At 43.7% G+C, this 27,083-nt stretch overlaps 1 long non-coding RNA gene across 1 annotated transcript in view; it reads left to right on the plus strand.

The window, feature by feature from the left end:
* Nucleotides 1–586: 586 nt before the first annotated feature.
* LOC138301281 (uncharacterized) overlaps nt 587–27,083 on the plus strand; it is a 50,116-nt gene continuing 23,619 nt past the window's right edge. Inside the window, exon 1 of the long non-coding RNA XR_011205074.1 lies at nt 587–645. This is a non-coding gene — a long non-coding RNA (uncharacterized lncRNA). The remainder of the gene's footprint in view (nt 646–27,083) is intronic.

The raw sequence follows: 27,083 nt of genomic DNA on the forward strand, positions 1-27,083 counted from the left end.
AACAGGCAAAGGGTGCAAAAGGAAAAAGGTGAGAGAATGCTAGAAAAACAGGGGTGAATGGGCAAAAAGAGGCATAACACTCAAAGTTAGCAAGGGTGATACTTAAAAAGAGGCAACAGGTCAAAAGCTGGAAAACAATGCAAGAGTGGCAGTGCAACAGAGAATTGAAAACAGGCAAAACGCTACAAAGAAAGCTAGTGTGACAGCACAAGAATAAATGAAGAAGAGGGGCGGCCCTTCCACCTGGGCAGAGGAGCGTCTCCCTACCAAAAGAATGCGCCCAGAACAGAAAAACAATTTCAGCACCCCATCCGAAAGCAGTGGGCCAATTGTTGCCAAGCTGCAGCAGGAAGCTGTGCATTTGTTTAAAGTGCACATGTCTCTTTGGCCGGCCATCTTCCGACAGCCAGCATGACATGCACACTTTAAACTCCTCTAACCTAGGTGTCTTAAGAAAGTTGGGTTGGAAAACGCACATGCTTTCAGCGTTCAGGTGAGCGCTGAGAGAGTCCACTCCCACCAATCCTGATGCTGGTTACCAGCATGAAACCAGCGTCAGGATTGGCTTGGGCAGTTTCCTGGGTCCCGTGACTGTCACAGATCAGAGCTGGGTGAGACGGCAAGAGGAGAGAAGATTGTCGTCAGGTAAGTGCCTTTTTTACATTTTATTCCTATTGTATTCCCCTCCCCAGTGCTTAATTTGTAAATAAAAAGGTGCCGGTGCCCAAAGCCCTCTTCTTAAACACGCAGCTGCTGCAATTAATTTTGGGAACACGGAATACTGAGGCGGCGTAATCCTGAAGCCATTTCGGGCCTCTTCAATCCATATGAAGCCACACCCTGCCCCTTCAGCTCACTCTTGCAGCTTTCTAATTTCTCCCTTTGTGACGCTTTTTCGTTTTCCTTTTCCTCCGCCTTTCCCATATGTGTCTTTTGTCGCAGCAAATGCTTGAGGCAGAAGAATAATCCCCGGCCCCCAAAAATAAGTGCCGGTGTTCAGCACCGGAAACAACAAGCACAAATTAAGCACTGCCCCTCCCGCTTCCCCATTGTAAAACTGAGCCAGGCGCCACTGACGAAGAACAGGTAAAACGGTGAGAAAGAAGAGAAGAGTGACGGCATAAGAGTGGTATTGGAAAACAGGCAAAAAGGTCAGGAGGTGAGAAGGAAGGAGGAACAAACCAGGAGCGAGAGCAGAAAGAGAAGCCACAGGCAGAGGAGAGAGGCGAGAGTGCGAGGCTCGGAGTCTCACTGCAGTGCTGTGATGGAGCGGGTCCAAAAGGGCCCGGCCTGATCACAGGACCGGGCCGCGAAAGCTGCTTCCTTTTCGTGTCTCTTTCTCACTCTTTTTACCTTATTCTTTCTTTCTCATAATATTGCTACCCCTCTTTTCTATTTCTTCCCCTCTGTTTCCCTTTATACTTTTTACTCTTTCTCATGCACCCTGCCCCTCACACATTTTCATTCCTTTCTTTACCATTACCTGCTTCGTCCCTCTCCGTAGCACCCCTTTCTTTCTCTCTCATTCTCCCTTCCACACAATCATTCTCTCTATTTTCTCCCTTTGCTCCTTCTCTCTCCCTCTCTTCCATTCTCTCTCTCTGCTTTTTTATCTTGCTGTATGTATTATCATGTCTTCATTTTTCACGTTACCTTATTTCTCTCTACCTCTATTTCTCTTATGCTGTCTCTTTCTTGGTTTCTCTCTCTTTGTTTCTCTCTCTTTCTTTTATTTTCACTCTCTTTCTCTGCTGCCCTCTATCACGTCTTCCATTTCTCGCATTTCCCACTCTTTCTCTACCTCATCTCTCTCTCGTGTTCTCTCTCGCTCTCTTTCTCTCTTGCCCTCTGGCGCTTCCTCCTTCTTTAGTTCTTACTTTCTATTCGCCCTCTCTGTCTCTCCCTCCTCTATCTCTCATGTTCTTTCTCTCGTTCTCTCCCTCCATTTCTGCCCTCCTTTTTCTTGTCCGCTGTCTCCTATCTCTCTACAGTTTTCATTTTCTCTCCCCCACCAAGACTTCTCTCTCTCTCTCTCTCCCTCTCTCTCTCCCTCTCTCTCTCTCTCTAACAGTATTTCTCACTCATTCTCCCTCTCTCCCTCTCTGCTCCTATTGCCATCATGGTCGTGTAAGGAGAGGTATTTCGTGCTTCTGTTGTATTAACTGTCCCAGAAGGGCACAAGAAGGACACTCGACAATTGCAGATCTACTGGATCAGTTTCCCTCCTTGCTTTCAACCTTCCTCCCCCAGGGTCACATTCATCCCCACATTTGGAAGAAATGTATGTCTCTGAACATCCTAATTGCATCTGGCAGGCGCTGCTCTCTAATGGCCTCATTTGAAAAAATTCTGCATGTTAAGTTCTGCCGTAAATGAGCAGTTTATGCTAAATTGCCACTGTAAAGAGCATCCATGGCATAAAAATTCAAATTGAAGCAGGGAGCCTATTATTTCTGACTGAGCAGGTCAGCGCAGACATCCTGGCAGTTCAGCGTCCTGGGTGCTGTCCTTGACCCTGAGAGGCGGGCGAGGGGACATGATGCAGGAGGCCATGCACGGCAACCGTGAGAAATTGTGGCGTGGACTTGAAGGGTGCAAGATGGACTTGCACTGATGCTCCCCATGAATGTACTCTCATCACTCTTTGTGTGCAGTGATACTTAGGTTCGGTAACCTCCTGGTATTGGAATATAATATTTCTTAATCCGGTTCATTACTAGCAATCTTTGGAGGAGGAGTGGCTTAACACACTTTACCCTAGAAGGGCTTTAACATGTATAACTGTTGGAAATGGCCAGCTTTTGTGTGGTAGTCACTTTACGAAATGTTGTACAATAGTTGCAACCATGAAACTACAAATAAAGAGAATAAGAAATTCTTTTGAGTGGTATTCCCCTACATCGTTTACCTTTGCTAGCCTATTTTTTTGCAAACGTGTTTTTGATGGCATAAGACTGTGTGCATTTATTCCTGGTAATCAGTGGTAAAGTGCTGGTGCTCTCCCTTTTAAAAGTGGCAAATTGTCATCCACTTTATTGGCACATTGAATTTACCTATAATTCCCTAGTATATTGCACTATATGTACTTAGGGCCTGTATATGGAATACTACAGGTAGGGCCCTGCACTCAATGTGCCACCTACTAAAGAAACACTGAAGAACATCTCAGACTTACCATTGCAGCCAGTGGTGCAGATTTAAACTGCTTCTCGACCTGGTAAAATTAACCTTTCCCCAGGCCTAAAGCTTACTTTTCACTACTTATAAGTCACCCCTATTGTAGACCCTAAATGTTCATATGGTAGGCTGCATTCAATTTAAAAAGTAGGGCATGTGTACTTAGGTTTTTTGTCCTGGTAGTGAAAAACCTTCAAAGTAGTTTTTTACTGTGGCAAGGTTAACTCGCTCATGGGAAAGCACTGGGTTAAATTATACCTCCTTATAATTACTAACTTTAGTTTCGGACTAGCTAGTAAAATGATTCCAGGACTCATTGGAATAGTAATTTCAAATCAAATCTAATGGTCAATTTGGCTTTTAAATGACTGTTTTGATAATGTCACTTTTAGAAAGTTGTACAGCTGTGACGTGGGACTGATTCAAGAATAAGCTGTGGGCCAAAGGGTCCCAGAGCTTAGAAATTTCTCCTTGACTTGTGAAAACTCTGAAAAAGGTCTACCCTGCTGTCTGAGACCTGAAGGAATGACTGGGTCTGCTTGCCTTCAACCCAGGACACCAGAAGTGACTCCAAAGGCCAGTTGACTGACGTCCTATGTGAACTATGTGGATACACCAAGTTTGAGAGGCCTTTCCTGCTTCCCAGCTGACCGAACCCAACTTGACTGTACCTGGCCCCTTCTCCTGGCCTCTGCGGGAGTGAGTCCTGACCCCAGTGGCTGTTTTCTAGGTCTAGGACCCTTGGCAGGAGTCAGAGTGGAGTCATAGTGCACTTCTCCCTGCCTAACTGAAGGTTTTAACGGATCTGATGCAATGCCCTACAAAACCACGCAGCTCCTAACCAAAGTCTTCCCCATATCCTACACCAAGCGGCTCCGAGCCCTCAGAGCTATCCCCTCAACACTGGACTGAAAGCTTCATCAGATCCAACACAGTGCAACACAACACAGAGTGATGCAGCTCCTGCAGAGTCACACCATGCAGTTCCTCACTGAAGGCTTCACCGACCCGGCACAGAGCAACTCAGAGCCCCCACAGGGCCACGCAGCTCCTGACTGAAAGACTCACAGAGTCCAACACAATCTGCCACAGAACTATGCAGAGCTGTACATAATATCCTCACATCAAAGACTGAAGGTAAAACTTCCAGAGAGAAAAACCTAGTCCTGTATCTGGCTTCATTGTAGTAGACCTGACTTATCTCCAGTCCGGTACGACCAGATAGACGCGGTTGGTGCTTCTCTCCTGTTGGTGTTATTGTTATCTAAAACTTTAAAAATTCATAACCCTAGTTTTACGGATTGGATTTTTGTTGTTTTGCTGTCATTGTATTTATTAAAAGTATCTCTATTTTTTTTAATTGGCTAGGGGTTGTTTGTGTGTTGTGGTTTCACTATGTTACCGTTTGAGTACTGCATAAATACTTTTAACATTGCCTCTACGTTAAACCTAACTGTTCATGTACCAACCTATGAGAAGGTTAAGCATAGGTTCACACCCCCTCAACTAATATTCCAATTCCCTGCAATAACATTTGTTACCATAAATTGACATATATAATACCCCTAGGCCTAAAGAATTTACAAACTATAAACTCTAGTAAACATCACCCTAGCCTGAGGCCATCAAGCAGTACTGAAACGCTCAGACCCAGCTGTGGACGTCAGCATTGTACTGAAAAGGGTGAGGAATCCAATGAGAATCTCAGGATGTGCTGTTGTGTTTGACTAATCTTGCCTCCAGAATTGTACAGCCAACCAGAATTGATTCAAGGAAGTCATTTATTTGAAGCTTATGTGTCTCTGAGATCTTGCAGCCGGGTCTGGTGGCTCCGTGAACAAAAGCAGCCACTGCAGGGACATGGATGTTACCGCAAACTCATGAGCAGGTCAGCTAATCCTCTCAGCATTCAGTGGTTGATAAAATTAGTACCATGGAACTTGGGGCCAGTTGTAGCAACTTAAAAATTTGCGAGGTGCAAAGTGCGAGTCCATGCGACTCGCAATTTGCACCTCGCAAATTGGTATGCAGTACGGTGTCTCAGACACCGACTGCAACTCGCTATGGGGTCGCAATGACCCACCTCATGAATATTCATGAGGTGGGTCGCAAATTGCGGCCCCATAGCGAGTATAGGCACTCGCAAACATGGAGGCCTGCTGTCGTCAGCAGACCTCCATGTTCGTGACTGCTTGCAATAAAGCAGTTTTTTTTTTTTTAAGTGTAGCCCGTTTTCCTTAAAGGAAAACGAGCTGCACTTTAAAAAAAAACGAAACCTTTAGTTTCGGTATTTTTTCAGGGCAGGGAGTGGTCCCTGGGACCACTCCCTGCCCTGAAAAAATATTTCTGGGTCCATTCACAAAGTGGAAGGGGTCCCATGGGGACCCCTTCCAATTTGCGAGTGGGTTACCATCCACTTGAAGTGGATGGTAACTGCGATACCATTTGCGACCGCATACGCGGTCGCAAATGGTATTGCATACCACTCAGACTCGCAAATAGGAAGGGAACACCCCTTCCTATTTGCGATTCTGAAATGCATATTGCGAGTCGGAACCGACTCGCAATATGCATTTCTGCATTGGGAAACGCGTTTAGCGAGTCGCAAACGGCAATTTTTGCCGTTTGCGACTCGCTAAACGTTTCCTACATCTGGCCCCAGGTTGCAAAAAACATCTAGAGCGCGACTTACAATGGTGTTTGTCTATGAAAAAGTATCTTAAAGCCTAATGTATGAACATTTATTCAAAAACCAGGGTGTGCAATTTGCACACCAGCTGCTTTGCATATATGTGTGTGTAGTTAGAGATTCAGCCTTGGTATTCCAATGAAAAATAAATAGGCACCGCACACGTTGTGATGCCATGTGATTAACTGCAAACGCAGGGATTGTAGCTTACAAGCAAAATCAAACCACTATCCTCCTTCCATTTCTTTTCTGAAATGGACGACATTTTTTCTCGAAGGTAGAAAGGCACAGATGGTACTTTAAAAAAATGTTTCCTGTTTCGATTCACACAGAAGGGAAGAAGCCGTGGTCTTATAGACCACAGCCTACACCTCTTGAGACCACTCAACATGATTCCCAAATGGAAAACTGTCCCATGGACACAGCTCGCCTCTCCATCCAAAGGGTCGGTAACGTAAATGGTTTGCAACTGGCTTACGACCTCAAGTGTAGTCACAAACCATTGATAGATACCTTTCAGAACTACAATTATGAAGTAGGTGTTCCTTTCACTCACCTTATTACAGTTTCTTGAGTCAGAAACAACTGATAAAAAGGCTTTAGTTAGTACACTATAAAATGCCATTGTGCTGCAGCAAAAAAAGACTATATAAGGCATGGGAAAAGTGGGATCTGGCCCAGTGCACCAGCCTTCCGGAGGGCCCCTAATAAGGCTAGCTCTATTCTGCAGAGTCTCCTGCCTTGAGGTTCTTGAATAATTCTTAAAGATATTGTTTTAAATTCTGTTTTCCTTAAATTCGTTTTTAATGTGGGTGATGTGTGAGAGGCTGTTACAGACATTTTGCAGAGAAATGTATGGTTTATATTTCATGCAACATCTATAACTGAAAGAGTTGAAATTGGATCATAAATTCAAAGCTGGTACGAATAGGGGACCCCAAAATATGCTTGGCCCAGGGCCCCCAAAATCCTTAAGATGTCCCTGACAGCGAATCCCATTATGTTGCTAATTGCAGGCTTTTGCGACCGTAAAATTACTTTGTACGAGGTCCTAAATCCAGCGGCGGTCACTGCAAATATCAAGGGGAGGGGTGATGGGGTGAGGGGTGGCAGGAACTGGGGAAATAAAGTAATAATAAAAAACCTTACCATTCCGCCGCAGCTGCTGCCTGTTGCCTCGCTCCTCTGCTCTCCTGATGTGTTCCAGCAGTCCCTGGGACACCAGCGCAGGCTCCTCATGCAGTCCTGTCTGCTCTCATGCTATACCTAGCATGAGAGCAGTGACAGGATTGGTCTGAGCTGCTTGGTCTGCCGCTCAGACAGTGCACTAGGGTCTGTACAGTTTCTCCAACCCGGCTGTGCAACACAGCCGGGCTGGAGACACCTAAGTGTGCATGTCAGTCCGGCGGGCTTAAGACAGCCGGCCAAACTGACATGCGCACTTATTGCACTCTACTCCTCATCCCCTCTCTCCCTACCCCCTCCCAGCCCTGCCCCTCGCTGCATATGCTGGCTGTGCCAGGAACTGAAAAATAAAACAATAGTCAAATATATTTTAATTTTTCAGCTGCAGCTCAGCCAGTGGGGTGACGTTCCTTTGCCATTGCGAAGGAGCCGCCCCTGCCTAAAGCCTGTTTTTCTCAGGAGTAATTAACAGCAAACTAAGGAGCTGGAAACAAATTCACAGAGATAAAGCTTGTTCTCGTTGTGATTTGTATGTCAATACAATAGGCTATTAGAATAGCAAGTATCGTCCTAAGACTGCTTCTAGGTGTCGATAGGCACTTTTAACAATGAGACTGTGGTCGTAAAGATGCTCATGTTTTTTTAAGGATGGGATTGCAGCATGTCATGAGAAGCCTTCTCTAAATCTTCATTCTACAGATCCTTTAATCGGTGCTATATACATATATTTAAGCCATGTTATCTTTCTGATCTCTGAATATGCATACTGCAATTCTTTTTCTTGGTGATATGTGTATACATATTATGACCACAAGTTAGATGGAGGCAGAGAGCAAATTAGTCCCAAGGACAGTGCAAAATTAATACGAACAGTGTTGGAAAAGACCTGTCATTATGGCAGATGGTAAGGTACGGGTCTGGCCCAGCACAGCAGGAAACTTATAGCATCAGCAGTATATTATTCAGTGGACAAAAACGTAAACTCTGTGCTCATAACTGGCAGGTGCGCTCATGTCTGGACTGCTAAATTTTCTCCTCTAGTTTTTTACAGTTATTGTGTTCGATAACAATGTCCTCTCAGGGTGCCCTAACCATGTCAGGTTTGGCTTTCAAATTGCGCTGTTGATGGGGTGAGGAGCAACCGGGCTCGGGCAAGAAGGGTGATTTGAAAGATCATTTAGATTGCCCAAACATAGAGATGTTGTGTTGGAGTCACACAGAGAAAGGTTTCAAGGTAACAAATCTGTAAATCTAGCCAACACCTACAACCTCGGCATGTACGGGGACCAGCAGCCTCTTCAAATTCGAATCAAATCCAGCAATATCAGTCCCTGGTATCACCGGTTGTGAAAGACGCATGCCACTCCAGGCAAATTGGCATCCCCTGAAATTGGGGACTTTAGATTTAGGGGCATATTTACAAGCCCCTAGCGCCTCCTTTCGCCACATTAGAGTCATTTTTTTTTTACGTTAATGTGGCGTTAAGAAAGTATTTGTGCGTGCCAGATTTACAAAGTGGTGCAATGCATGCATTGTGCCACTTCGCACCCCCTTGCACCACATTATGCCTGTTCCATGCACAATGTATGCAAAGGGGGCATTCTGGCGCAGAGAGGGCCAAACAAATGTGGCAGTGAAATCAACAAGATTTCATTGCGCCATTTTTTCTGCCATTTTTTACATATGCTAAGAGCAGGCGTTAATATGGCACCCCCATTGAAATCAATGGGACTCCCTGCACTTTGCTGCACTAGCGTCAACATTTTTTATGCTAGTGCAGCAATGCACCTCAATAGCATCAAAAATGTTGACGCTATTGTCTTAACGACAAAATACTGTGCACTCGTGGTGTCGTTAGGTGGAGCGGGGTGGCACAAGAAAACTGGTGCACCAGTGCTGATGCGCCAGTTTCTTTTAAATCTGCCCTACGACCAGCTCTGCAGCTTCTTGATGTCATGCCTTAGGCAGCCATCTTGTATTGGCCTGCTGTAGAACCTCCCAGGCAAGAAAGACTCCACTCCTAAAACTCTGGCCACTAAATATAGGCTATATCCTATCTGGATATTGAAACTTGGAGGCTACATTTTTCTGCGGCAAGTCAGACCCAACAACACCAATCTGCAGCACTTGGGGTGGTCTATGTGAAACCAGTGACATTCCCTTTTAAATTGGCCTTCTTGTCTTTTGGTGGGGCAAGTCTGGCAGCCCCCCGATGTTCATACCTTTAACACATTTCATATTTCCAAACATGGTACTGGAATGTTATATTTCACAATTCAATTCATTACAAGCTTTCTTTCCGCCTCTTCTATTGGAGGAGGAGAGACTTCACCCACCTTACCTTAGATGGGCTTTGAAATGTCATTTTCATAGGCACAGGGAGAATATAGGAAGGGTGATACCCTCTTTGAATCTTTGAAAGTTCCTTGAATGTATGCAAATATTTCCAACTGGATCAGTCTTGCAGTACATCATGCCTTGTGTTAGCTGGGAAATCTCCCTGTTGAGAAAGTTTTCGTGATCCGTCTACCAGGAATTTGGTTGTGAAACAGCTCTTTAGAGAGGAGTAGATCTTCAGTCAATTTGCAATGCTGCTAATTGGTCCTTCGTCCACTCTTTTACAAAACAGTATTCCCTGGTGACAGACAGCTATGCTCAATCTCAATTTGTCAAGGTGACTCTCCAGTCTTTAGTGTTATGTGTAGCAGTTCCATCTAAACCAGCTCCTTTTGGTATGATTTGAGACAGTGAGTAAAGAATCTGCGGAAGCTTTTATGCATTAGAAGAACTTGTTCCTTATTTGTGGTAAAGTTCTTCCTGATGGATATGTTGACTTCCACCATCCTGAGATAGTTCTGTTTTACATTTGTAACTTTGACTTACTCAGTCTTCTTTACGTCCTTGAATCTTTGAGGGCACTGAAAGTGAACCTCGACGGATGAAACTGGTATGCCTGGCACAATGTAAGCAGTCAACACATCATTTCTAGTGAGGCATGAGGCACCACTTTTGACACCAAACTGTGCCCCAGGCACTAATGGAAGGAAATGGCTGGAGAAACATTTCTGAATCTTGCCTGACAGCTGGGAAGAGGTTTAAGTAAGGTAAGAGCCATGATATTCATTAGAAAGAACATTACGAAGGTAAGTAACTTGTTTATTTGTGGGTCAGTCTAAGTAAATATGTTTAGCTCGTTCACTGTGAGATTGCCAGTTAAATGTTCCAAATGGCAAGTGTTAGAAATTGGGTCTTTGGTTGGCAGTCAGGTTACCCCCTGTCCAGGCAAGGACCCTCACTCTAGTCAGGGTCAAAGAGAATCAACCTCAGCTAACCCCTGCTTACCCCCTTGGTAGCTTGGCATGAGCAGTAGGCTTAACTTCAGAGTGTTAGGTGTAAAGTATTTGTACCAGCACACACAGTAACTTAATGAAAACACTACAAAATGACACAACACTGGTTTAGAAAAATAGCAAATATTTATCTAAACAAATCAAGACCAAAATGATAAAAATCCACAATACACAAGTCAAGTTATCAATTAAAAAGCAAAAAGAGTCTTCATGTAGTTTTAAACACACACTAACACTGTTAGAGTGAAAATGTACCTTGGGTGCGTCAAAAATAACCCTGCACGGGTGAGTGTGCATCAAAAGGGCTTGCGATGCGTCGATTTCACTCACGAGCGAGACCTTGCGTTGTTTCTCCTTTCTTCAGGTTAGGCGTGTAGTTTCTTTTCTCTGCAGGAGAGCGATGCGTCGATCCGGTCAGCACTCTCGGGTCCGGGCAGACCTTGCATTGTTTGTACACATCCAGCGGTGATTGCGTCAGAAATCCAGCCGCACGATGATCTGAAAACCACGCAGCACGGGTTGCGATCTCACCAGCCTCCGTCAGCGATCCTGTGCATCGTTTCTCCAGCTCCATGCATTGATTGTTTGGTAACATTACAGGCGACCATCGATTTTCAGCTGTGAAGCCAGCGGCGCGTCGATTTTACAGCCGCAGATTGGAGTCGCGTTGATCTTTTCCCCGCACGGCATTCTGTGCATGGATTTCTTCCTCTTAGGCAGTCAGCTTCTCCTTTCAGGGTCCCAGGAACTGGATGGACACCACTTGGCAGAGCAGGAGTCTCTCCAGAGACTCCAGGTGGTGGCAGAGAGAAGACTTTGCTGTCCCTGAGACGTCAAACAACAGGAGGCAAGCTCTAAATCAAGCCCTTGGAGATTTCTTCTCAAGATGGAAGGTACACAGAGTCCAGTCTTTGCCCTCTTACTCCGGCAGAAGAAGCAACTGCAGGATAGCTCCACAAAGCACAGTCACAGGCAGAGCAGATCTTCTTCTTCAGCTCTTCTCCAGGCAGAGGTTCCTCTTGTTTCCAGAAGTGTTTCTAAAGTCTGTGGTTTTGGGTGTCCTTCTTATACCCAATTTCACCTTTGAAGTAGGCCTACTTCAAAGTAAAGCCTCTTTTGAATGTGAAACCCTGTCTTGCCCAGGCCAGGCCCCAGACACTCACCAGGGGGTTGGAGACTGCATTGTGTGAAGGCAGGCACAGCCCTTGCAGGTGTGAGTGACTACTCCTCCCCTTCCTCCTAGCACAGATGGCTCATCAGGAAATGCAGGCTACACCCCAGCTCCCTTTGTGTCATTTTCTAGTGTGAGGTGCAACCAGCCTAACTGTCAAACTGACCCAAACAGGGAATCCACAAACAGACAGAGTCACAGAAATGGTATAAGCAAGAAAATGCTCACTTTCTAAAGGTAGCATTTTCAAACACACAATTTCAAAATCAACTTCACTAAAAGATCTATTTTTAAATTGTGAGCTCAGAGACCGTAAATTCCACATGCCCATCCGCTCCCAAAGGGAATCTACACTTTAAAGGTAGCCCCCATGTTAAGGTCTCAGTGCAATTCACTTGGTAGATCTCCAACAATCCATATTAATACTTCAGAAGCACATGATTCACTAACCCTACAGGGCTGTATGTCATCCTGAACAGTTTCCCGAAGCAGGAGGATGTGTTTTTCAGACTTCAAACACAGTTCTTCTTTAATTCTACATTTGGACTCGGAACAAAGCTTAACTAGCTGTGTATGTTTTTCTTAGGTGTTTTATTCTTTTAGGTGAGTATTTGGAATATGTCCGAACTCAGACATTCTGGACCACATCTGAATTCATACTACTATTGTTCAGCCACAAATCTCAGATGTAAAGATCATTCTGGCTCTATATACACAGGATGCAGTGAAGTGGGATTAGACAGACACCTGAGTTCAATAGGTTATTTCTCATCCCAGGCTTCGAAAGCCTCAATGTCTGAATCATGCTGATTCCTTCCAGTGGACAACCTCCAAGAGGAAGATCAAGAGAATAACTGTAGGTGTACAATGGAGGATATGTGGGCCTAAAGTGATGTGGGGAAGCCCTACTCTTTCTCTCTAGGGAATCTATAGCAGGACTGGACTTCCAGGATTCCTATAATGGGATCATATTCCACAGGTCACTTGGCATAAAGGCACTGCTGGGCCTGCCCCTCCAACAACTTATGCAGAGGGCTAGCTGCCTCCCGGATTTAACCACAATGTGGGTGAAGCTACATTAAGATTCATCATGTCTGCCTGTTTACTGTCTTCCTGGATTCCAGGATGCCAGGTTACCACTGGGTCCTGGGATTGGGGGATAGATGCCCCCCGAAGCACACCATGCACTAGTGTAGAGTGGGAATAGTGTCCAGTTGTCCTTCCTTCAAGCTATCCCTTGTGCATTTTTCAGTCACTAGACAAGGCTCCCTCGCAAGCACAGCTATTCCGGGTACGAACCTGACAGAGTATAATGTGCCAATCTATCACAAGGCTATTTACCTATCTGGTTCTGTCCGCATCTGTCTCACCCTTCCAAATTTTTCTGAACCACAGGCAGACTTCGGGCACGCTTATCCAGCCACCGGGCCAGTTAAAGTCTCACAGTTATTTGCTTTACCTGTACAGCTCCTGAAGGGTTTAAACGGAGCATGGACGCAGAATATATTCAACCTCTTAAGATTTGTATTCACTCCTGCACCAAGACGATGTATTTAACTTCCCAGTAACTCTTCAGGGCTGGCCACCTGCATACTTAGGTATTCCTGCCATTCTATGTACACAAAACTCTGTATAGTACGCCATGTGTACCCAAAACATCATCACCTAATTGCTTTTCTTTATTTCAGACAAACTCCCTTGCAGCCAGATTTTGGTAAAGTGCTTCCTGGGCACTTAGAATCAAATAATAAAACGACAAAAATAATCAATCAAAAATAGATTCTAACAAGTAGAAATGAAATAGCTCATAGGAAAGAACCATAAATCAAGGTAAATGAATCGGTACAGTTGCCATTATAGGATTAAACAGATGAAGCGACCTGCATGTAAAAAAAATATGTGATGCTCACACTAAGTGATTGGAAATGTCTATATATTAATGCTCAGTTCCTGATTTAGTTCAGTGCACAGCAGTATGGACGGAAAGTGTGCCAACATTAGAAGCTATTATGCACCACATGGCAATCAGACAGGATTTATGTTCCATAACCTTTTACGCAGAAAGAGCCCAGACAGGTCTCCTGCCCTTTAATAACCTTTGGTGACCTTTTCATTGTTTGGTGCTACTGTCCTCTCTAAAGGCACTTCTCTCTTTTCTCATTGCCTAATTAAAGAAAAAGGAAGAATGCATGCTGTGCAAGAGCTCTTCCTTTGCAGGATGGCACATTACAAATGTGCCCTTCACTGAATTACAATATAGTGGCCAAAAGCATCCATAAAAGTCCATCATAAATCTAGCCATACGGGGAATGTCACTGGTATCATTTTTTAATAGCGGAATATTGCTACCTTAGCAACCCCTGCAGTGGTATTTCTTTCGGTTTTAATTCCCACCAATGTCTGTAACTTGACCCCGGCTCATTGACTGCTTCAACTTCCACATTGAGTGAGGCCCTTATAGCTTCCTATATGGTGAATCCGCACGTTCACTATTATTAAAATATAATGTAAGGGTGCAGGCTGCTGCCGACAGTTCTGTTGATCTGTGGTGTGCAAACCGTGTTCATTGTATTGCATTGGAATTGAGGAGGTGCTGAAGCAATTAATGTCAGTAGCACGCTACTTCGGAATCAAAGGTTAGTTGTGAATCAGGTGGATATTGGTAAGTGGGATCAGAATTGTGCTCTCGGGGGAATCATTCCATGCACGACTTAGCGGAATTCCCAGGTCGCACAATAACAGCTTGATTGAAGAATCTTGGGGCCCTATTTAGGGTTTGGTGGCAACTAATATCTTTTCAATGCCTAGAGTAAATAGTCACTACAGAATGACATTTCCTCCAACTTACCATGCCTATGATGAACGACATTCAGCTAGCTAATTCTCCTCTGTATATATCATTTCCTTCAGAAACTGGTGGACATTTTGTCATCATTAAACAGTAATAAGGGCTTCATTACGAGTCTGGCGGTCCCTAGACCGCCAGACTCGCAGATGGAGGTCTGACTGCTGCCAATGCGGCGGTCCGACCATCACATTACTACCACGGCGATCGGACTGCCAGCTCTGCCAGGATCAGAGATCCCAGCGGTCTGAAGGTGGCAGCGGTCCCAATCTGCCAGGGGATTATGACCCCCTTCTCCGCCAGAGGTTTCATGGCAGTACCACTGCCATGAAAATATTGGTGGAGAATGGGCTTGAGCAGTGCAGGGCCCCCTTGCCCAGCACTGTCGCAATGTTCACTGTCTGCCCAGCAGACAGCGAACATTGCACGGGTACTGGTGCACCCTGCGCTCTACAGCACAGCTGCTGGCTCAATTATAAGCTGGAGACAATGCTGTAGTCTGTTTTCCGCTAGGCCAGCTGGCGGAAACTCAGGTTTCTGCCTGCTGACATAGCGGGAAACTCTTAATGGGGCTGGCGGAGAGGTAGCCAGTATGGCAGCAACCTCCACATCGGAAGTTCGGCAGACGGTGTAAATCGTCTGCCAAACTCATAATCAGCTCCTTAATCTGGCCCGGAGGGGCTATTTGGTGAATGACCTCATAACTGATCTTAAACTCAAGTAGACATCATCAAACAAAGCAAACTCTTAGAGCCCCTTTTGGTGATTGTTAGAGATGCAGGACTTGAAGAAAATGATTGTTTTGCTTCTCTATACTGGATCGCCCCTTTAACAGTGACAACATAGCATTGATGGGGTGAATGAACAGCATGCCACATATAACAATGGGTCTGATCAACACTACCAAAATCTCACCGCTGTATCAAAATGGTCTACTTTATTGTATCTACTATAAATAGTTCTTTTGGATCAGTTACATGCTGTGAAAAATGTTGCACATAAAGTGACCTTATCCTTGGCACAAATGGATGTCCTGACTGGCCATTCCCACAGTAGTGGGGGGCTGTTTCCATTTGATCACTGCATTAGTTGTGGAGTTGACTGAATGGAGAAACTCTTGAAGAAAGTATGACCTTCATTGGCAAAATGTAGCATCGATAGCCACTGGTGCTCTCCACTCGATCACTGTACTCAGGAACCATTGACAGGTCAGAAGGTAAGACAATCTAGTTCAGACAAGCCCACTTTATTTTGAAGCACAGTTAATGCATCCCCTGCTAGCAACAGGACATGTACGCCTGGGCAATCACTGAAAACTATCGGAATAACTTCTAAGAGGAAGCCCAGCTTTTGGCAGAATTATTTTTTCTGCTGTCATAGAATAATCTCTGAAATTTTGTTGCATGCACATTTACAAATCCAAAAGACTTGGACAGGTAGGTAATGTATGTATATTGTCAAAATCACGGGCAAATGCCTGAGTTTTATTAGTGTAACTCCAATATGGAATGAATATATATTATTTTCTTGCTGAGAAGGCAAGGTTCTCCCTGTGATTTTTGTATATGGGAAGTGAGGCATAGTAATAGAAAGCGATTTTCCTACAATCACAAATAATCACAACGTTTAGTGAAATGACGGAGTAACAGTTTAATCTTATTCGTTCTGGTTCCAAGGTCTGCATTTTGCCACCATGTCACGTCTCTGTCACATGCCTGCAAGATGGTTGGCTCCAAGAAGAATGTTTTGTTTGTTATAGCTGATTCAACAAATCATGAATTCATAAATAAAAAAAAGGGTTTATTATTCATTCATTTTACACTCAGTAGTAAATGCAGGCTTCTAATACCCCTTCCTTCTTTTGTGTAAAAAACAAAGGTGCACCCATTGGTGGTATCCTTATCATGCATGTCACTGAAGAAGACTTTCCAGACAGGCTCCCATTGGCTTGTCACTGAAACATTTGTGGAAAGCCTCCAATGACCAGAATATCTCTAACTTGATAAAGAACATGTATTCTTTTCTCCTACCCATTCCGGGAGCCTCTTTAACCTGATATTGCCCTAAACTAAACTTCTTTTACTGGGCTTGACTTCCTTCGAAGCAGGCCTGTAATTTGAACTGGGTGGTGAGATGGCCTGGGGTTCTGAGGTTACTGTTGCGGAAGTGGACTTCTGGAGGGCGGTGGGAGGTATTTTAGAAGAGATTCAGGGGAGCCCATACAACAATGGAAAATGCCTATTTCCCTTGCCCTGGTAGCAGTTCTGGTTTCCTGCCTTCCATGGTATATTTCAGGGAGAGTTGTAGGGAAGCTTGTGGCTCTTTATAATACGTTTTCTCAAGCTGCCTGAGGTTCCAGCTCCTTCGTGACAAAATATTGAGCTTGGTAGATACATTCTTGGGAATAACATTCAACTGTGCTGTAGTGCTAGAGCTATTTTGTTCAAGATCCAGCTTACTGTTTTATCAGTGCAAATGGCATTTAAACTCGCTTTTCCTGTTTGCTTTGAATTACACCAGTCCTATGATACGTGAGATAATTCCCACCACTCCAACAACCTTGCAAAGGTTTTCAGCCAGGGGTATAAAGCAAGTAGAATAATGTGAACATAAGGCAGTTGTTCACCGTGCGTCTACCCATGGAACGCATGATTAGCCTGTAGCAAAACTTATTTTGCTACAGACATCTTTGAGACCTGGATAGACCCCAATAACTTTGCTATACAATAAACTCTCCATCAGTCCCAATAGCCCTTCATTGCATCTCATAGCAACCACCAAGACAGGGATACACCCCAATGACTCTTCTATACAATAAACTCTCCATCATAACCATGCTTTCTCACCAGATACAACTTGAAGCAAGCACAGAGGTGCCAGCATTGTCATTTTAATACATAAAGCCCTCACTGTCATTCCTGCAGCCTGACCCACTACCCCTTTCATTATTCAAATTCTACTCTACATCATCAATTGTCTCACTCAAAGCCAACATATTTAACTTTTTATCACCCTCCAGGTACTATAACTTTCTTTTTGGGATCAGTCAACCTTATTATTGATTACAAGTTTTTCAGCAATAACATGCGAATTCGGGTACTTATCGCACCAAAATCCACATGTAGTTGTCAATACTGGGCATCTGATAAATAGCGGCAGACTTGAACCGTCAGAATTCATCAGGGCACTCCAGCGCTGAGATAAATATCAGACAAAGTGCAATTCCGATCCCTGTGCAAACACAGTTTTGATCAAGGACAGTAAAGTAATGTGGGTATAATTGACCACTTAACATGACACTTTAACTTGCCTTTGACACACCGTGTTCTCTATGGTAATTCCCACCTGCTACTCCACTGCTGCAACCCTGGATTACAAATGTCACTCAGTCACTTAAAAATAAAATGAAGAGATTTCTCAAATGTTGTGCTGGAAGGTGGTTTATTGGTAGATGCAAGTAGGTACCTACAGGTAGAAATAGAACTACAATAAAAAATCTCAATAAATTAATTCTTGCTCAACCCTTAGTACCTTGGCTGATGAGCAGTCAGGCTTAATTTAGGATACAGTTGTCTAAAGCATTTAATATCAACAAAACAGCAAATACGGGTGATGCACTATAAAAATCAAACACCAATTTATAAAAATAGGAAACATTTGTATATTTAATATGGCACCAAAACGATTAAATTCAAATGTAAAAATGTGCTTTCTAGCACCAAAACGTAAAAAGCGACAAATGCGTCTATCTGGTCGCACCTGACTGGGTCAAAGTCAAAGTTTAAGGCCGATTGCAATGGAGCATAGGTCAGCTACACTGAGTGGTAGGGCTCGGTCATAATGATATCTTCACACTTAGTCACTTTTTTGGTTCTCTTTCTCTCGTCATCGAGTGAGGCCCCTTGGCACGCCGGGTTGCGAGTCTGCATCATCGGCTTGGTTCACCATGAAGCCTCAGTGAATTACTGGAGGTCTTGGTTCTCATTGTTGACAGGCAAAGTATTCAGTGGGGTGAACCTGAATTTCAGGTCAAGTCGCCGCTTGACGTCTGGCAGCTTAACTCCCGATGTCGCGTTGGATGACTTCTGAAGCTTTTGCACAAAAAAATCTCCAAATGGTCCCATACTTCTGGAGCTTCTTCCAGAACGTTGCTTTGGGGTCTTAAAGGGTCCACAACACTAGCTAAGGTTCCAGAAGCACTGAGTTGCTTCTTGGAGAGTTGAGACCATGATTCCCACAATGCACCTGGTCAAATACTTAAAAGTCCACTGGACGCTAGTCATCTGGGCTCTTCTGGCAGGAGCTGAGCCTTGGTAGCTCCTTTGCACATATTGCTTAAAGGGATTGTACTCCTGAATCCTCTACAAGCGAGGTAAAGTACTATTTTGTGAAGCACAGAATGTGCAGCTGGTGCAGTCCTTCAGAGTGGAGTCCTTCTGGGTACAAACTAGTGCTTCGGCAAGGTAGTCCTTTGTCGTCTTCTTCCTTTTTCCAGGCAAGGATCTGAGTTGCTGTGCAGCTCTCCCACATTTATCCATGTTTCTGGGCTTGCATGAAGGGGAGCACCTCTGCCCAATGGGGTAAAAGATCCCACCATCTGGGATGACCACTTCCTGGGAAGTGTGGCACATTTTTGTCCCAGAGTGCACTGTTTCACAAAAATTAAAAATGGAGAAAATCTCTCCTGGAGGTTCAGGTCGGGCTAAGCCCACATACAGGTGTGGGTAACTTTCCCTTACACTCCCCTGCCGGCCCCTCTCTTGATCTAATTATAGAGGCTTCCACATGGCTGAGGACGCAGGAAGTGGGGGTGGGCCTGGTTTCTGTGCTAACTGTCGTTTTCCCTTTGTAGACAAGTTTGGCTACCCCACACCCTTCCTGTTGTGGAATCGCTGCTTCAGATCTCCTCCCACCGATGTCTTCTTTGTCTCAGCCCAGGCCACTTCACATCTAATCAGAGTAGACTGGTCAGTCTGTCAAAGGCTGACCACTCAGAAGAGGCTGCTACGGGGCTGATTTAAGGCAACTTTAGGAAAGCAGGTCTAAAACTTCTTTCCTGTAATAGTTATAATACATCTAACCATGGCAATGTTTTGAATTTATTGTAACTATTGATTTGACACTTTGCATGACTGTTCTAGCTCATTCCTGTCATCAATTAGTCTTTATTAAAATTTAATAAAGTCTTCCCATGTTAGCCTATGGAGCTAGCAGTGTTACATTGGAAAATACAAAATTGGCAGTTTTCCCTCACTGGGGTATATAAAACATCTTTTATAATGTACCTGCTTATTACTACAATGTGCTCTACTCTTAGGGCTCATAGGGTAGACGTTAGGGGTGACATATCTAAAAATGAAGTAGTTTAAGACTTTGGAAGTATTTTTAAATCCAACGTCGAATTTGAAAATAGTTTTAGTTTAAAAGCAGCCTACAAGGCAGAACTGGCTTTTAAAATGACAGCAGGCAACACATTAGTTCACACGTAAGTGCATTAAATCTTTTGGGCCTATAAACCTACATGACATACTGGGGGCTTACAGGTAGGTTGTCAGAGCCAATTGTAATTATGCCTTATTACAATATACCTTTTAAACAGATCGCTGGCTCTGGGCTTGATTAGCAGAGCCCAGAGCACAATCAGGACCATTAACTACCAGAATCAGTCAAAAATGGGGGTGTTCAGGGCAAAAAGATGAGTTTCTCACATGTTGTAAGCATAACATGTCAGATGATCATTGATTATTACAAGTATGTCTTACACCCATTAATACTCACCTTAACAGCACAAAATGCACCCACTTTCAAACCTTTAGTCCTCTGTCCAACCATCTCTCATGCATACTTATTATTCATGGTCAGCAGTTGGTAGTGCAAGTCACCTCACATTTGTTTCCTTCTTTGCAACATCAGTATCACATAACCTCTTTACAGTGGTTCTCATCATACTTCTTAGGTTGATCCTTTGAAAATCACTGGTCATCTTGTAGATTGAGATCTGTGTGGGCTCCCTTACCCTGGATCAACCTGAGTGTGAAGCCAGTGCTCTGACCAATTTCTCCAGGCTAGGACTATACCTCATGTCCCTTCTGAAGCCCTGCTAGCATTCACTGCAGCCAACTAAGGGTTTCTTCATAGTAAGCAATGTAGAGGGTAAATCTCATACAATCACTAGTTCCTAGGATATCAAGCAACAAACACCCAAGCTGGATAGACAAGGGGACAAATTAAATCTTACTTATGCACAATGACACTCTTAATTGTCCCTGGAAACACATGTATTTCTTTAAAATCATTGAATCCATCTTTTCATCAGCTCAAGAAGCCCAAATGTTTGTGCTGCGCCACCCTCATTTGATGTTACAGCATACAGGATATTCCAAATACAAAACAAGTGAACAACAAAACATAAAGAATCACAAAAGTTAATTCTAGGATTCCTTGTAGCTTCCAAGGTTAATAATCAGGTGGTTACGACCAATCCTCCGTGCATCCAACCCACAGAAGGTAGTCCATTGTACCACAAAGTTTCTGCCCCAAATAGCCTCCTCTTCACCTGGCTAATACAACTGTAACTAAATTTCAATTTTTATCAGACTCCTTTCAAAGTTGTAGAGGCATTTCAGCCATTACCAGTTCGGCCTCATCAGGACATCGGAAGACAAGGAAAGCTCATCAATCAGGAACCTGGTATGGTCAAAAGGTTATCTTGGTGGTGTCCCGAGGATATAAATTGTTGTCTCGAAGCTATTTTCACACATTGTTCAATCATTTGAGCACTGTTCAATCTTTTCAGGGTGAAAGCTGGGATAATCAAATCATTTCCCGATCCCTATGGTCCCAACAGAACATTTTCATTGTTATCAGAGGTCCGCCACTCAGTCTGACTCCCTTGGGCCAGGGTTTCTGCATGACATTGTTTTTCTCATAGAAGAGATCATTTTGAGTGTGTGACTATCATAATACATCTGATATTGTATTTTATATGTTTCTACTATTTTGATTACTGGTTATACCTTAAATATATTTTACAGAGTACAAGACATTACTCAAGTGATGTGTTGTCGCTCAACTCTAACTGAACATTCTGTTTTTATTGCAATTATGATGTACTGTGCCTAGACTCACCCTATGACATTGTGCCCAAGAAACCAGTGCTACACATGCAAACATTCACATGCACACACACTTTCATCATGGATAACGTTTGCCACTGGCCATTTAGCATTGCCCACCTACATGTAGCTTGACAGTTTCCTTTTTGTGTTTTATTTCACCAGCTCTACTGGGCTATTCCACTGTTTAAATTGACAAACAGATTAAGTTGGGGATGTATGGAGATTGCTCTCCAATTCCACTAATTTTTATAAGTGCCCCTTGTGGTTCAGTGAGAACTCTTTCCATGTGGTCTTAAGCTAACATTTATGAAATTCAGCTGCCGTTTATTGTTCGACTTTGGGGTGCGGTGTGTATAGTGGATACTGTAACTGCTCTATTTCGATCAGTTTCATAAATTTGAGAAATTTATAAACTCCTATTATAGAAATAGCCATAGAGGGTCTTGGCCAGGATTGCAGTTGCATTGGACACCTAATACTGAGCTCTCTCTCCGTGCCCATCCAATATCCATATATTATCCTGCCCATCCAGCGACATTTACCACTTCAGCACTGTTGGAGCTTGCAGCACAGGGAATGGACCTCACCTATTCCTTGTTTCTGACATGCGGGGCAGCAGCACAGGTAGAATAGCTGCCATGGGGTATTGACAGCATGGCAGGCACGCTCCGCAACCATGATCTGTGAGGCCTATTTTTCCCACTGGGAATTGGTGTGTCTAAGCTCTGAAGGTGAGGACTGGACTTTGCAGCTGCTTTTCAGCACACTGGCTGAAATATCATCGCCTACCCTTACTAACCGATCAGGAGCGTGGAGTCTGCTACACGGCTGGGCCATATCAACATTTGGCCCTGCTTCCTCCTGCCTCCTAGACCACCCTGCCACTGGGGACTGCACATTCATTAATTAACCCAGCGCACGAGTGGAGTGTCTGGGCAACACGCAGCACCATAAATCACACACTAGGTTGCTTTGTGGTCCTTGTTGGCAGCATGGGTGCCCCGCCTTGGTGAATCCCTGGTAAATCAGTGCCCAACCAGGATAATTGGAGCGGGTGGACTGGACCATCTACAGAGTGCTGCAGAAAGCGCATGACATTAATTACCTCAGTACAGACCTCCCTTTGTGAGCCTTTCATTCAGTCCCTTAGGTGCCACTAGTAACCTCCACATCTTCTTAATTGACAGGGGGAAACACGGGTGCATGAACACATTGTAGGGCCTGCTCGAGTTCCACCACTACTATTGGTCTGTAGGCAAGTTGACCTGTCCTGCTGCAGGGGCAAGATACCTCTTGCAAATTGAAGAACAGTACCAGATCTCCAGATTGCTTAAAAAATCTGGGGTTAAAAAGTAGGGCATGTACTTTTTGCTTTTCCATGTCCTGATAACGAATAACCCTTAAGTTTGCTTTTCACTCCTGCAAGGCTTATTTCCCCCATAGGATAACATTGGAATTGTCTTATTACACTTTATATGTTTAATTTCCAACAGAGAAGAGATAACCCTTCAAGTTTGGTATCTCTGGAATTACAATTTAAAATCCTAACTAATGGTGAACTTAGATTTTAAATTGCAATTCGGAAAATGCCACATTTAGAAAGTTGGCATTTTCTTGCCTTAGTCATTTGGTGCCTGCAGCCTGTCTCTGGTCACATGACTGGGTCTGGTTGGCAGTTGGGCTTTGTGTATTCCTCCTGCCAATCACAAAGGGAGCTTAGATGTGACTTGATGGGTCATCTGTTACTTGAAAAGCCATCCTGGGCAGGATGGGACAGACACAGCTTCACTTGCACCTGAATATGCCTTGCCCTGTCCCCACACAAAGGGCTGTATATGTCCCGTAGTTAGTCTGGAGCCAGGGCGGGGAGGCCAGTACATCTGTACATTTCAGAGGCATGTCTTTGAAGTCTCCCCACGTTAAAGGTACCTCTGCATATAGGAACTGGACCTCAGACCCTACCACTTCGATACACTTCTGGACCTGTGGATACTCTGCCAGGAATAAAGACTCCTGTGCTGCTGAAGCAGTGCCACTCTGGTGGACTACACTCTTCTTGACTTCTGCTTTGTGGTGCTGACCTTTGCCTTTTGCCCTTTTGCCTGAGAGTGAGAAGGACTGGACCTGCCTCTTTCCAACCCAGAATACAGAGTGACTCCAAGGGCTAGTTGGTGGGCCTCATGATCTGAAGTCTCAGGGACATACATGACTTCCAACCACCCTGATTCTGTAACTGAACTCTGCGTTCTGTGAATCTACCTTGCCTAGTGATGCCATCCAAGTCCTGGACTCTTGGAAGTGGGCCTAAGGTGCTTCCCAGAGGAACCAACGCATCCTCTCTGCTGAGCGGCACATTCCTGAGACCAACAACACATCTTCTTGGCTGAGCGGCACATCCTCCAACTGCACTGATGCATCGCTGCAGCTGCTTGGATTGGGCTCAGCCCAGGAAGCTCACATTGCTGCCACATCCAGCATCTTGGGTTTAACGCTTCACCTTCGGAACCACCACTGAGTGGCACTGCCCTGGAGCTGGTCCTCACATCCCTCATCAACAGCCAAGATGACTACGCTAAAGCTTTGTATCACAGTTTCACTGCTCAGCAGAACCAACGCTACCCCAACACCACCCTTCGCCTTGCAAGCCCCTTCGATGGGATCCTCAATGACGATGCAACAGGACCTCACAATGCAGACTTGCCGCATTTCAGAACCAAAGCATCACATTGGCTATGCAAAGCTTCATAACCTTGGATCCACACAACGCTCCGAAACCAGGATTAAGGCCTAACTGGGTCTCTGAAGTGGGCCTTAGCTCCATGGCGGTCGGCCTGAACGTTTGACTTAGTCCCAGTCAGGTGGGACCAGATATCTTTTCGCTTTTTGCTTCTAAGCGTTATTCTTCAGTTTATTCTTCAGAAATTCATAACTCAGTTTCTACTGATTGTATTTTTGGTTGTTTTGGCCTTTTCTAACCTGGTATGGGATCCTTTTTTGTGTGGTGTTTTCATTGTGTTACTGTTTTGCACAAGTACTTTACATATTGCCTTTTAGTTAAGACTGCCCTAGGTCAAGCTACTAGAGGGTGAGAACAGGTTACTTTGAAATGTGCTTGTGCCTTATCCTGACAAGAATTGTGGTTGCTTCTTACCAGGGCTCACACCCCAGTCAACCACCATTCCAATTTCCCACATCCACACAGATGTGTGTTCGTGAAAATGAGTAGACCCTTCTTTTGTGTCCACTTCAAAACAGTTCTTGGGATAGCTTCCCTCCTGCTGTGTTCAGAACCAGCCAATATAGAGTGAGCCTTGGAAACAAAGGCGTTCTCTTCTTCAGGTTTCTCCTTATACTAAACTATGAACAGGCAGACCTCACCACTGTTCCTTTTAAGTTAATGAAGTTATCAAGTCCACTACAGCTGTCCTTCCTGGGCTGATAATGATCAAATGTCCCTGCTATCTGGCTTAAGCCACTGTTCTGCTCTAAGAGCAGTTTTCACATCTCATTAAGGTCAAGCACTTGCTTGTCAGCGACTCACAGGCTAGTGCTAATTAGCATCCCGGAGTTTCAGGTAATGAATAGGTAACTTTGAAAAAGTTACTTTTCCTAGATATTTATTAGAAATGTAACTTAACAAATTAATTTGACTTTTTATTAAAAATTAGAAAATATATTTGAATTACTATTTCAGCTGTTTCTTGTAAATACCTACAGAGTAAAATGTATAATCTATATTTTGGTAATTTTCTAGGACCCAGCTACAGCCCTGCCAGTGAAAATAACCTTTGAGGTCTATTCATTGGAGGAGCATGGCAACTTTAATTTTGCACATGTTACACTTTGGAAATGTGTACTTAGTGATGCCTTCTGAATATTTAGAAGTAGGATTTCCCACCTGTCAAAAATGATTATTTTAACAGGTGTGACAGCAGGTTTCAAGGTTGCTGCAGTCATGATTTACAAGAAAACCCTATGAATGGCACCAGATGTGCTTCAGTCCACTGGTGGCTTTAACTTCTAGGACCTATGTGATTTTTCTACACCACACACTTGAGATTTATAGGGGTAAGCCAATTTAAGCATGTTTAAAGGTGGAGCATTGTCACTTTACTCTGGTTTTACAGGAGTAAAATGCACTGAGTTTTAAAACCAGCAAAAAAATGGTCTATAAAAAGGCAAAAAGTCTGGGGTGAGCATGGAAAAAAGTATGGTTTTCTACAACCAGTAACAATAGTGATTGATTAGTGCAGTGGCAAGAACTGCATAAATAAGCCATCAAAGATCATAAAGGTATCCACTGTCATAGAGACACATTTTTTTCAATTGACTTTTGTAAATAAAATGCTACAACAAATAACAGAAAAAACATAGCTATAAAACCACACTTCTTAAAAGTGTACAGCATGTTTATTTAGGATGTATGCCAATACAACGCATACCTTTACCATACCTACCCTTTCCATGCAGCCTTTACCATGCAGATGCCTTTACCACACATGCCTTTATCAAGCATGGCCAGTATGATACGGTAAGTGAAACACACACATATATACATGTCCTTGTGATAAACTTTATATAGGGAGCACGATCCATAGTGCAAAAAGAGGGTGTTGGAGCATAGACGAGCTATCAAAAATCATGACAGAAGCTACCAAGTAGCCAGACATTTTTTTGAAGTACATTTTGGTCATGAGAATCTACTTAGGTTTGTAGTTATTGACCAGGTCAAACTGAACAATCGAGGCGGAAATAGGGAAAGATCATTAAGAGTTATGGAGTCTAATTATATAATTGATTTCGGAACATTGGACTCTGTGGGGTTGAATTCTAGTGAAGTGAGGAGCTGAGTATCCATTTGGGTTAAATGATTAATTGGAAGAAATGTGAGCTGTATAGAGGAAGGGTGTTTGATTGGTTATAATGTTCACAGTGAGTGGGGGTGTTTTTTATAGTGTATCACATACTGAGGACTAAACTGTGCTTGAGACAGAAATTGTGGACGGTTGGCTGGGTTGGACTATTAGTAACGAGGTGTTGTGCAGGGTCTTATCAAATGTATTCATTGGGGTGCGAGATTAGAATATTGTATTATGAACTATGCCCACTGGGGCTTTTTAAGGCATCCAATCATGAATTATTGATCACTAACATTACAATTTTGTATGTTAAAAGTATTTTACAGAATTTTTTGAAAAGTAGTAATGTGATGAAAACATTTGAATTTGAATTTAAGCGAGATAAGAGCCCAATACGGCTCTGTATTAAATGGCAATATTGTTCTTTACAGCTTTATTTCGGTAAAACAATACCATAAAAACATACTGACAAAATTCTTACATTTCTAGAAGGAACAAAGACACTTTTTAAAAGAAGAAAGACAAAGAAACACTAAAAACTGATCGAGACCAAAGCTCCCTCAGGGCCATACAATACAAATAGGCGAGTTGTGGGTATAAATGTTATTAAAAATCAACAATTAATCACTAAAACACTATAAAATATACAGTACACATCATCATGCAGATCGCCATATAAATATTATAAA

Source organism: Pleurodeles waltl, chromosome 6, assembly GCF_031143425.1.
Source record: "Pleurodeles waltl isolate 20211129_DDA chromosome 6, aPleWal1.hap1.20221129, whole genome shotgun sequence".
In the NCBI taxonomy this organism is placed as follows: Eukaryota; Metazoa; Chordata; class Amphibia; order Caudata; family Salamandridae; genus Pleurodeles; species Pleurodeles waltl.